This window comes from Rousettus aegyptiacus, unplaced genomic scaffold (assembly GCF_014176215.1).
Source record: "Rousettus aegyptiacus isolate mRouAeg1 unplaced genomic scaffold, mRouAeg1.p scaffold_m13_p_1, whole genome shotgun sequence".
NCBI classification, from domain to species: Eukaryota; Metazoa; Chordata; class Mammalia; order Chiroptera; family Pteropodidae; genus Rousettus; species Rousettus aegyptiacus.
In genome coordinates, this window is record NW_023416284.1 from 50,411,785 (window position 1) to 50,425,480 (window position 13,696).

Consider the following 13,696-nt stretch of genomic DNA (forward strand, 5'->3'; position numbering starts at 1 on the left):
CTGGTTTCTACCCTCATCGCATACCCCCAAACTTCTGCCACAACTTCCTGGAAATCAAGGGAAAACAAGACTGCTAAATGTTGGGTCTTGTAATCTAAAAGAAAACAGTGGAAGGGTAAAGTGTGGGTCTGAGAATAAACAGGAAGTTGGCTAGCATAGTAATCTAATTAGACTCTAATGATTAAAGATCTAAAGCAATAATGCAGTAAAGTATGAAAGCAAGCCTGCTCTAGATCTACCTATTGATAGGCTTCCAGGTAGGAAGGAACAAGGAATAGTTCTTTAAAACTATTAATGAATTGATTGAGAGATATTGTAATAATAGCACAGGTTTTAGGTTTCCCTCTGGCTCTGCCACTTCTAAGCTATAGGCTTTCCCCAAGCCTTAAATTTTTAATCTGTAAACCATGAATAATAATATTTGCTTTACTGAATAGGTACAAGTAATAAAAGAGTTAATAAATAAATAAGATTAAGATAATTATTCAACTGACAGCACACGATGCATGTATGTGTGTGTACATATATGTATGTATACACATACATATAAAATATAATATATAACATACATTACACACATATATATTATATATTATATATATTACATGTATATTACATATACATAATATATGTAAAATATATGTAATATGCATATAATATATAATAACATATTATATATGTAATATATGTGTAATATATGCAATATATGCAATATATAATATATATATTATATATGTAATATATGTGCATATATTATATGTATGTATTGTTTTGGTGTTTTTTTTTTACCTCTACTCTTCTGTCTGCTTTCTCTAAACAAAGGCTTCTTTCCTTCTGGCACTGCGTGCTTGGATATGGCCCAGTTTATTTTCCTTTTGTAGATAACATAAATGGAGCTACTTTAAAGTGGAGCTGGAGCTGCTATCCCAGAGAAACTGCTTTGCATGTCTTATGCCTAAAATTTCTGGAACTTTAAAACAAGGCAAAATAACTTTCGGACTGTGCCTAGGGCAACACTGGGTCCCAAAGAACTATTTGCAAAGATAACAAGAAAGCAATTATTATGACTTCTGGACCTAAAATTAAAAACATCATTTAGAATTAACACCATTGTTATGCTATCATAACAATAGATATGTCTTCCTTGTATTATTGGAATTGCTACCCTCCCCTTCTCATAAATACCCATTGCCTTTGTGTCCTACTTATGACATTATTTGGGCTTCTGCCTGAATAATGATTCTAGAATAGCCGATTACATTATCCAAAATTTAAAAAATAATCATAAAAGTGGTAGCTTAAAAACAGCTTTATAAAAATCTTGCTTTAATAGTATAGTTTTATTACCATAATTCATTTAATCTAGATGACATCAAGCAACTGTAAACTATATCATTATTTTATGTACCTCTGAGAAAGGAAAGCCCTCAATTATGATACACAATATTTCATTACATTTCTCATTGAATCATATGTCACTGGAGGTTAAGCAGCTTCTGTTTGGTGTCAGCAGGAAGTTTCTGACAAAGTGATATATGATGCCATATAATATGGTTCTATACAGTGCATGAATGGATAATACCAGCCTCTTGCTGCTTTGAAATTTTTCATCTGCTCCATGGGATAGTCAATTTCTCCTGCTTTCGACTGCTCTGCATAATATGTGGTAGATAATCTTTTTGCATGTATCTCACTAACAAAATTTAACAGCCTCATTTATTTACCAATCAACTAAAATTAAAAAGATAAATAAAAAGCTTCTGTAAAGCAAAAAAATCATCAGCAAAATGTAAAGGCAGCCTATGGAAGGGAAGAAAATATTTGTAAGTCATATATCTGATATAGAGCTAATATCCAAAATATATATTTTTAAAAACTCATATAAATCAATAGCATAAAACAAAACAAAAACAAAAAACAATCCAATTAAAAAGAGGCAGATTACCTGATTAGATATTTTCACAAAGGAGATACATGAATGGCCAACAGGTACATAAAGGTACCTGTTGTTAATGTTAATGTTAATTATCAGGAAAATGCAAATCGAAAGCACAATGAGATATCATCACCCCACACTTCTTAGAATGGCTATTATCAAAAAGACGAGCAATAACAAGTGTTGGCAAGTATGTGGCAAAAAGAGAATCTTATGCACTATTGGTGGAAATGTAAATTGGTGTAGCCACAATAAAAAAACAGTATAAAGGCTCTTAGGAAAAAATAAAATAATAATAATAATAAAAAATACCATACAATCCAGCAATTCCATTTCAGAGTGTCTATCAGAAGGAAACAAAATCACTATCTCAAAAAGATATCTGCATTCCCATGTTCATTGCAGCTTTATTTACAATAGCCAAGACCTGGAAACAACCTAAGCTTCCATAGATGGATGAATAGATAAAGAAGATGAGGATATTTCTACACACAATGCAATATTATTTAGTCACTTAAAAGGAAATCCTGCTATCTGTGATAATATGATGGTCCTTGAAAGCATTATGCTAAGTGAAAAAAGTCAAAGACAAACATTGTATGATATCACTTATATGTGGAATCTTAAATTTCTTTTTTCTCATAGATACAGAAAACAGTTTGGTGGTTTGCCAGAAGGGACTTTGGGAACAGGGAAAAATGAGTGGTCAAAAGGTACAAACTTCCAGTTATAACATCAGTAAGTCCTAGGGATATAATGTTCAGCCTGGTGACTATAGTTAACAATAGAGCAGCAATACACAGGTCCTCAAATAATAGGTTTTTAAACATGGTTTGGTTCTAATGTCAATGAGAACTTAACTCATGCTTACATTAATTAACCTAAGGTAAAACTAGTTTCACTGTATGTCATTTTGCTTAGTCACAGAAAATATCAACAACGTTAAGTGAGGACTTACTATAATATATTGTATATTTGAAAGTTAAGAGAGTTGATCTTATAAGTTCTCATCATAAGATAAAGTATTCGTAACTACGTATGGTGACAAATGTTAACTAAACTTGTGGTAACCTTATCGTAAAATCAAGTTTTAATATACAGAAAATAATAGTACCTTCTTAAGTGTTAATCTAAACCCAGAATATTTGTCAATATTTAACTATCGAATGTTTATAATTTACACCTTACCAAAGAAATAGGTCTCTTTTTATTAAAAAAAAAAAAATGTTACCAATTTTTTCTAAAATCAGCAATTTATTTATGTCAATAGTTTGGCTGAAAAACTGCATTTTACAGCATAGCTGGGATAAAAAATTGTTAAAATATTTTATTTTAAGAGAAGAAAAGGAAACAACACATGATTCCTATTTGCTCAGGAGTAGTGAACAGGCATGAAGATTCTAAAATTGAACTTAATGTGGGCGTGAAAAAAATATCATTATCAAGGCAAAGAATATCTAAGATGTGTGGAGGAATATGATGACTCATGGAATTAATAATACGTTTCTAACAGTACTTAATATAGCATCGAATTACATTTTTTATGTCTTTTATAGTCCTAGTTAAACTATTCAACACCCCTGAGAGATGAATCAATGCATTTATCTCTCTCTCATATATAGGAAGAAAAGACTCAATAATTAGCTATTTTCAGGGGACCACAGATAGAAAGTGATGGAGATAAAATTAACTAAGTAGCTCATGGTTTCTATCTGAGCTTGGTTCATCCTAACTCCGGGGGTGACATTAACCAGAAGTTGTTACACCTCCAATGTAGTCAGCTGTAGCCACAATCTGACAGATAGTAATGCAAAAAGACATATTAAATCAACCTGAAGCAAAGCATGAATATCTGGGTTATGATTCACAAAGCAAAATAAAACCTTAGTGGGAGTTCCAGAGGGAAGGAATTGTAGCAGAGACCCTGGCTTTTGATGTAGATTGTTGTATTTAAAGCCAGAAACAAAACTATCAGGAAACACCATAGCATCTATGAGCATAAGAGTCAAATAGGGATGAAGACTTAATTCTTTGTGAATTTCCAGACGTAGCTAAGAGCTGCTCACTTTCTAATCACTAAAAAGCCAGGGTTGAATAGAACTAATAAGGAAGCTTATATAGAATATTATTCTCAATCGTATCGGGACTGATTGGACCAGAGGGGAAATATACATTTCTCCACCTTAAAATATGTTAAAATACCGAAATCTGAATCCCCTCCATTTTCCAAAATCTCTCTCAGTTTGCTTCATTCCGTCTACCTCTAACCTTCTCTAATCATATAGGAGGTCACACATAAATTAGATCTAGACATACTAATGGATTAATTTATAAGATATACATTTATATAACATATAGCCATTTGCATATCAATTATATTGTGATTAACACATCAGTCTGTTGTAACAAAGCCTTGGGAGGAAACAAAAATGAACACAGATAAGGTATGTATCTCTGGAGGACTACATAAACTAGTGAAGAAACTGCATGTGTGAATATCTAATCATAATAAAATAGAAGAGAAAATGTGCTAAGTAATAGTTGAAATATTGTACTGTAGCAATCAGAAATGGAATAATTAATTGAAGTTAGAGAGGTCAGTGTCAGTGACAGATAAATTTTCTAAGGAGATAGTATTTAAATCCCTTTTGAAGGATTTCAATAAACAACATAGGGAGATACTTTTAAACTGAAAGACTGCATGAGTAAAAGCAAAAAAGTTGTCATTTTTGGAAAACTGAAAGGAGTTTTCGAAACAATGTAGATTACAAGAGAGAATAATATGCTTCAACTTCTTTGAGCTTATGATGTGTCGGCTAGTTATTTGCAATTGGCTTCATGTTAAATATTCTGCTTGTTCTTAAATATAGATTGTGATTGAGTTTACTTGTCATTTACTAAAATCTATTTTCTCTTGTGGCATATTTTTTTTCCTAATAATGGATCACAATATATTCCATTCTGCATTCTCTTCTAACATGTGACACTGTCACATCTCAGACAAGTGGTAGAGCCTTATTTGCCTCCACTGACTCTAAGCTATCCTTATGACTTGCTTATAACCAACCAAATGTGATGGAGGTAATGCCGCATGGCTGCTAACACCAGATCAGAAAAGACCATCCGGCATCTTCTGGTTCTCCTAGAAAAATCATTTCCAGAATACTCCTTCCTGGAACCCAGCTGATATGCTGTGAGCAGACCAAGTGATACGGACAGGCCACATGTGGGTACTCAGGTTGACAGTATCATGTGATTCCAGTATGAGTCATCCTAGCCCAGATGCCAGACATGTGACTAAAAAAGCCATTTTAGAAACAGATCCTCTAGCTTCAGCTGTTTCAGCTTCCCTCACATATCACACCCAGACATTTCAGTTTGTCCTGCTGAAGTCATAGACATTGTGGAGTAGAGGATAACTTTTCCTGCTGTATCCTTTCTGCTTTAATGACCTTCACAATCTGTGAGCATAATAAAATGATGTTTTATGCCACAAAGTTTGGAGTGCTTTATTATGAAGCGATAATAACTGGAATACTTTTCCTTACTGAGTAAGGAAGTTACAGCTATAGTCATGATAGTCCAATTAGTCTCTATATTTCACATCCATCCTTGCAACTTAATGGGGACATGTGATTATGTTCTAGACAACAGAATATAAACAGAAATGATATGTGCACTTGTAGGCCTGTCCCATAATATCCCATGGTGAACTGCTATATACTCGTGGACAATTCTGTGACACAACGTAAACCATCAATTAAGAATAGTGCCCTTTGAGACTACAAAGAAATAAGACAGTAGGGACTTATGACTCTGAATAGTACTTAGACTATTATAAGAGTGAAATAAACATGTATTACCGGGGTAGCTCTTTGCTGTTGCAGTCTAATCTTAAACTAACAGTGACATATGCAAGATTTTCTTCATTTTCTCTTCTAAAATAGTCAGAGACTGAAAGTCAAGGAAAGCCGTAACACAGAGATATGAGATAATTGGTTTCAGCCAGCTCGTTTTCATTTTGTTTCTCAGTATTATATGAAAAGATGGCAATGGGTACAAAGGGATTGGAGAGTTTAAATTTAAAACTCTATTCTCTTAAGAAAAGCCTTGATTTGACCCCAAACGATTTCAAAAATAGATTCAGTAAAAAAAAAATAGAGTAAGGACTTACTATTTCCAGTAGTATTAAAAGCTTGCTGCCCATTTTCAGTCTTAAGATAATGGAGTACAGATAACTCTCCTCACTTTCTCCACCTAAGGGAAAGACAAATAGAAGCAAAAACTCAATTTTAATAAAACGAATAGGCATTTACAATCTAAAAACTATATATAAAGGTTGAAAAGAGAGGACTATTAATAGTTAGCAAAGAAATGGAGAGTCAAGCCTATGTACAATTGGGTTCTTGTAGTGCAGGTAGAATAAAAAAAAAGGGCTGGCTTCAACAAGAAGCAAAACAACTCAAAATCATGATAGATTTTGGGACTGGAAGTAAAATGATCACAGAAAGCAGGGATAACATGAAGACTAAAAACAAGAGGATAATATAGAAATTTGTTTTAGGAAAATTGAACCCCTTTCTCTCTACCTAGACCTCTAGAAATTAGGGAACTATCTAATCCTAATGCATACCAGAGACATTCAACCAGGAACTCTCTGGATTCCAGCCTCAGCAACATCAGTTTCCTTTTCTATCATCTCCAGTATGCTATCAGCCAGGTCTATAATCCCAGGTAGAATATATGTATATGTGTGTGTGTGTGTGTGTGTGTGTGTGTGTGTGTGTGTGTGTGTAGCTTTTCTGCTTTAATGACCTACATGGCCTGTACACATAATAAAATGATGGTTTATGCCACAAGGTTTGGAGTGACTATCTTACATATAATGATTTCCACCAAGCCACCAACCTCGCCAAGTACAGAAATTCCAATAAGCATTTTATTGTTTCATTCTTAAGTAGGAAAGAATGAAACCAAAGGTTAAAACATATCTTATGTTTATGTTCGAAGAAAGCTACACAACATAAAAGAAGTCAAAACATGACAAAATGACTCAAAGGAAACAGAAAAAGCAAAACATTATTAAATTATTAGTTACTCTCATAGAATGAAGATGATGTATTCATTTAAAAAGGTTGCTGTAAGGAAGAGACAGAAAAAAGAAAGATTTTGGAAATTAAAAATATAATAGACATTTTTTTTTTACTAAAAACATAATTAGAAGATAAAACTAAGTATAACACAAGACAAAAATATGGACAAAGGAGAGAAAAAAATCATAAAAGATCAACATGAGCTTCAGTATGAGATATTATGAAGAATAGAGAGGAAATTGCTAAAAACAATACAGGAATATCTCCTAGAATGTTAAGATATGAGACTCCGAATTATAAGGGCCCATTAATGTCCAAAACAATAAATATTAAAAGACCTAAAAGAAGGAAAACTATCACAGATTCCATAACACCAAAGAAGAAAGAGAAGAATCACAATGACTTCAAATTTCCAACAAAAATGTTGATGACTGGAAAATTAACTTTTGAACAGCATTATATAACTATGCAAAAGAGTAATAAAGTGAGGGACAATTTCACTCTTAATGTTTAAAAAAAATGCATTTTCTATGTAATCTTTATCAGGAAGTCCCTAGATGGTGAGGACACAATCCAAGAAAGAAGAAATGAGATTAAGGTAATAGAAGAACCAACAGAGGAGAGAGGAGAAAAGAATTTCCAGCACAATAGCAAAGGAAGTCTCAAACAATAGTAGGACTGAAGAATAGCTGTTTTTTAAGGAGAGCTACAGGCTAGAGACCCCAGGAAGAATGTCTCCAAAGGAAAAAAAAAAAAGAACTGATAAATTACTAACTACTTTGACTATATATTTGGAGATAATTTATGGTACTCTGAATGAGTATGAAAAGTATTGATCAGATGTTCTAAGAAAACTAAGCAATTAAAAACAAGCTTATTAAAACTTAGAAAATACAATTTTATGCTAAAACAAAATATGATCAGACCATATACCTTGACTCAGTAGTGAACAACATGTGTATGATCATAATAAGAACTGTGTTTTTAACAAAAGTTGAAACTTAAATATATTCTGATAATGTAGAAAAAATGAGAGTCAAGGTTGAGGGGCAAAAGAAAGTGGTTTTATATTTTATTTTTATTTTAAGTTTTTAAAGAACTACTATGGTTTTTTAAAAAATATATTTTACTTAAATTATTTGCTTTTAATTTTTTAATTGAGAAACAAAAATTAATTAGAAAATAGCTAACTAGAACATCCTATGAATGAATACTTAGATTTTTATCACCTCCATTCCAAATCTTCAATGACTGGGTTTCTCACACACACACACACACACACACACACACACACACACACACTGCTTTGTGAGATATAGTTGGGAGGCAGACTGGATCACTGAGATGTCTCTGGAAGTTATAATATAGATAAATTCTAAAGTAGACTGCAAACTGCATTTTTTTTTTTTTTTTTTTTGAAGCTCCTCTTATCAAGAATTGCCACATACTTCTGCACTCCTTGATTTTGGGCTATACAATGTGCTCCGACTAATCTAATGTAGTGAAAGCAACGTTATATGAAGCCTGGGCCTCAACGGGTGTTATACACTTCTGCTATTGCTCCTAGGATTCTGTCTTCTGGACTAACTTGCTGAAGAATGAAAGAAGATATGAGCAAAGATAGTCTCAAATGAGTTATCTGAGACCAGCAAGCTCCCAATGATGAAGCAGCTAACTCCAGATGCATAAGTAATCCTAGCCCAAATCAGCCACGTCTGCTACAGCTCATGAGAACTGTACCCTACTAACTCTAGTTTTGAAATAAATAATAAATGAATGTTTTAAGCCACCAAGTTTTGGCATGGTTTGTCACATATAAAATAGAAAAAAATTCCAAGAGATGAAAAACCCTCAACATAACATGGATGAAAGACATCACACCAAAAACTGAGTTCCAGTAGGAAGACACTAAAATAACTCCAAATTACAGGCAAATAGAACTGAAAGAAGTAATGAGCTCAGTGGTAAAAAATAACTAAAAGACAATGGAATGTGTCATAGATCAGGCTGTGATGTAACAAAATACCACAGACTTGATGGCTTAATCCTTAAACAACAAAACATCTATTTCTCACAGTTCTGAAGGCTGGCAAGTCTAAGATCAAGGTGCTGGCAGGTTTGATGTTTGACAACAGCCCTCTTTCAGGTTTGCAGAAGGCTGCCTGCTTTGTGTACCCTCACATGGCAGGAAGAGATCCCTGGTCTCTTCCTCAACTTCTAAGGGCACTAATCATAAAAGGAAAGCTCCACCCTCTTGATTTCATCTAAACCTAATTTCCTCCCAAAGTCCCTATTGTCAAATACCATCACACTGGGAGTTAGGAATTCAAAATATAAACTTGGAGGAACACAAACATTCAGTCCACAGCTGAATAGCTGTGTTAGTTCCAAGATTTCAGTGTTGCTAACACCTATATCTGCCTTCAAAATACAGCCCAATGAACAGCCCAGGAAATAATTACCAGAGTAGTTATTAGGATCACGCAAGGCACTGGAGTATAAGACTGCCCAGTGGTTTTGGAGGCCAATTTTATCTAAAACTTCTATCTTTAAAATGTATCCAGTAGGTGTACACATACATATTCACAGAAATATTATTAGTAATGCAGAGGTGGGGGGAGAGAAAAGCAAAAAAGAAAAAGAAAAAAGAAAGAAAAAGAAAGAGAAAGGAAGAAGGAAGGAAGGTAGAAAAGAAGGAAAAGGAAGGAAATATAAATGTCTGTCAACTTAAAAAGTATTAAGAAAGATGTATAGTACATAAAAGGAAGTTGATAATTTACTTGACTTTAAAAAAAAGGCAACCACAAAGTATTATGGCAAGGTTGAATCTATGAATCCAACCCAGGTTCTGCTGATTCCTGATTCCTCTGAATCACCCTAAGCCATTAGAAATTACACATAGAGACATAAATTTTTTACAATCTCTACTAAAAAAAATCAACTTTTTTTTTTTTTGCAAATTTAGGATTATTATTTTAATTTCAAGATCTATCCAGAACAATTAGGGCTTATTTAACATTTGGCTAATATATTGTAGGTGTTTTCACATGCATTTTTTGTGTGTGTGTGTGTGGTGGAAATTTAAATCTTGTCTCTTAAAATTTAGCACTTATGTCAATAGAAAACAGTTGGAGGAATGCATACCCAATTACTAACGGTAGCTACCCTAGAAGAAAAGTAATGGAAAAGGGATATGGGTTGGCTGGAGTTTTAATTTTTAAATATACTTTTAAAATTTATACTATAAATACTTTTAATAATTAATATATTTTATATTATTTAAATACATTTCTATGATATACTTGGAATATTTTACACATAACTTTTACACAGACTTAAATTATCAGATAGAAGAAAAGTATTTTTCATACATGGAAGGGAGACAGGAGAATGCAGTTTGGAACGTGTGACACGGGCAGAGACAATGGTGAGCATAAATATTTCTAAGAACCTTAAAATGAGAATTTAAAAAAATGACTAAATGATTTGTGATACTGAGACTCTTAAGACATTTACCCAAACAACTGATTCCTTTTTTATGCCATTAAAAAACTTAAAAAACAAACAAACAAACCAAAAACATACTCAGTATCTAGAGATGCATAGAACATGGATGAAGAAACAGTAATATCTATTTGCCTCCATAAGGTCATGTAATAGTGAAGTAGAAATGCTGAAAAGTTTGTAAATTGCCCATATCCAGAAAGAATATTTTCACAATTCTTTTACTCCCCCAACCCAGCTCCTTTGGCTAGGGAAATTGAAGCAAAAGAATATCCTAAAGGCTCCTTCTAATTTGTGGTTTGCTCCCCTTAGATCTTCAATGTGTTTTGCATTTTACCTTTCTGCAGCCATTATGGAAAACAATTTGGAGGTTCCTCGAAAAATTAAGAATGGAACTACCATATGATCTAGCTATTCTATTTCTGGATATTTAGTCGAAGAATACTAAAACATTAATTTGAAAAGATATATGCACCCTTATGTTCATAACATCATTATTTACAATAGCCAAGAAATGAAAATGAAGTGTCCATTGATAGACGAATAAATAAATGAAATGTGATACACACATACACGTATGCAATGGAATACTACTCAGTCATAAAAAAAAATGAAATCCTTCCATTTGCAATAACATAATAGACCTTGAGGGTATTATACTAAGTGAAATAAATCAAATGGAGAAAGAGAAATGCTGTATGATTTCACTCACATGTGCAAAAAAATACAAACGAAACAAAATAAAAACAAATTCATAGATACAGACAACAGATTGGTGGTTACCAGAGGGGAAGAGAGTAGAGAGGAGGGTGAAATGGGTAAAGGAGGTCAATTGTATGTTGGTGAATGGAAACTAGACCTTTAGTGTAAGTATGCTGTAGTGTATACAGATGTTGAATTATAATGCTGTACACCTGAAATTTATGTTATAAACCAAGGTAACTGTAATTTTTAAAAACGGTGAAAATATTAATTAAAAAGAGGGCAAATTATAAGTAACATAGATATGTAGTAATAAGACTTTTCTATAGAGAATTTCATTAGGGAGAGTTATAATTATCTACAGATTACACAATATCTTCTGTATATACAATGATTTATAAAATACCACTCTTGTTATAAAGAAAAACAGAGATGTTTTCTTTCTTAGGTACTAGTATTACAAAAGTCTTTTAATCAGTCTTTTAATAAGACTTTTAATAAACACTGGCACTAGTAATATTCTAGTAACATTCCTGGTATAATATTCAGGTACTATACTAGTAATAAAGGACTAGGAATAAGACTTCTAGAATATATGATTTAATACATCATTTTGATTATATTTAACTTAAAACAAGGCTGCAAAATAAAGGTAATAGGAAAGCAATGATGATAGAAAGGGGTATTTTTAACAGGGGCTAAGATAGGTGGGAATTTCTCTCCTACAAGTTTTTAAATGTTGTTTTTCCAAAACACTGTGGCAAAGAAAAAAAAAAAGCTGATAACCAGTGTGTCTGGGATGCGGAAGTACTCGAGAGAAAGTGGGCGCTCTACTGGCCAGCCCGACAACGGCATTTTAAAACATACAGAAAGAACAACAGCTGGCTATTAAAGCAGAAATGTAAAAGAGTGTACTGAGGCTCATCGCCGGACTCCAAAAATAAGAATTAAAAAGAGGTTTGAGGGGCCCAGGCGAGATGGTGTAGAGAGTAGGGGCTTTTGTACATCTCCTCTTGCGACCACACCAGAGTTGTGATTAAACCACAATGCAAAAAACAAGCAGAGCTGCCTGGGGTCCGGATAAGCAGAGGCAATACAACTAGGGAGAAAAATAAGAACACACCCTGCAATGGTAGGAGGGGCAGAGATGTGAGGTTGCTCGGTCCCACGCAGCTGAGCAAGACAGAAGCTGCTGCAGCTGCACCGGCAGGTGCAGACATTCTTCTTAAAGGGGCTGCAATCGGGACCGCAACCGAGACCGCAACCGAGACCGAATTTTGCAGTGACGAACTGACTCCCTCTGTGCTCCAGTGCTGGGTGGGCTGCTCAAGGGGGCTCCAGAAACATAAGGGGGTGAGGGCCGGGACATTGAGTTGTCGGGCTTCAGGGCAAGGGCCAGGGCAAAGCTTTCTCCCTAGCAGAAGTGCTGGAGGCATCCATTGTTCCTCTGCTGAGCCCTTCTGGCTCCCAGCATTTGGAGGCAGTTACTGCCATAGCTGAGACTTCATCAAGCTGAATGTCAGAGGTGCGACCTGCCCAGAGGATTCCTTAAACTCTGCTCCTCCCAATTTGCAGCCCTACCCAAGCCATACCCTGTGGTGTCCTTGGAGTGCCTTGTGCCACTTGCTGAGCAGCTCCAAGTCCCGCACTGGTGGCTCCTGGCCTGGGCTTCTCGCATGGCCTCTTGTGGCAACTATAAGCACAGCATGACTATCAGCTACCTGAGGATTGCTTACTGAATCTTCACAGGTGGCTCCGGAGGGGCACGGGCTGGGATTAAACTTGGCTTGCAGTTGGCCCCTTCTCAAGACTGTGCCACTGGACACCTGCTACACAAAGCCATATTAATAAGACTGGGAGCAGAAGCTTTGCTAAGTACGTAGAAACAAACACAGAAAGGCAGCCAAAATAGGGAGACAAAGAAGCATGTCTCATATGAAAAAAACACAACAGAACTCCTGGAAAAATGGAGTCAAGAAATCCACCAGATGCAGAATTGAAAACACTGCTTATAAGGATGCTCAATAAATATAGAAGAGTAGATGAACTCAGAACTTTAACAAAGAGATAAAAAAAAAAAAAAAAACATAAAAATGGAGATGGAAATTATAAAAGGGAACCAGTCAGAAATGAAGACTATAATATCTGAGATGAACGAGTATATTAGAAGGAATCAACAGAGTGGATGAAGCAGAGGATTGAATCACTGAGATAGAGGATGGGGTAGTGGAGGACACACAATCAGAACAACAACAAGAAAAAAGAATCCCCCCAAATGAAGAAAATTTAAGGAGCCTATGGGACAACATCAAATGTAACAATATTTGCATTATAGGGGTACCAGAAGGAGAAGAGAGAGAGCAAAAAGTTGAAAATCTATTTGAAGAAATAACGATGGAAAACTTCCCCAACCTGGCGAAGGAAGTAAACAGACAACCCTAGGAAGCTCAGAGAGTCCCAA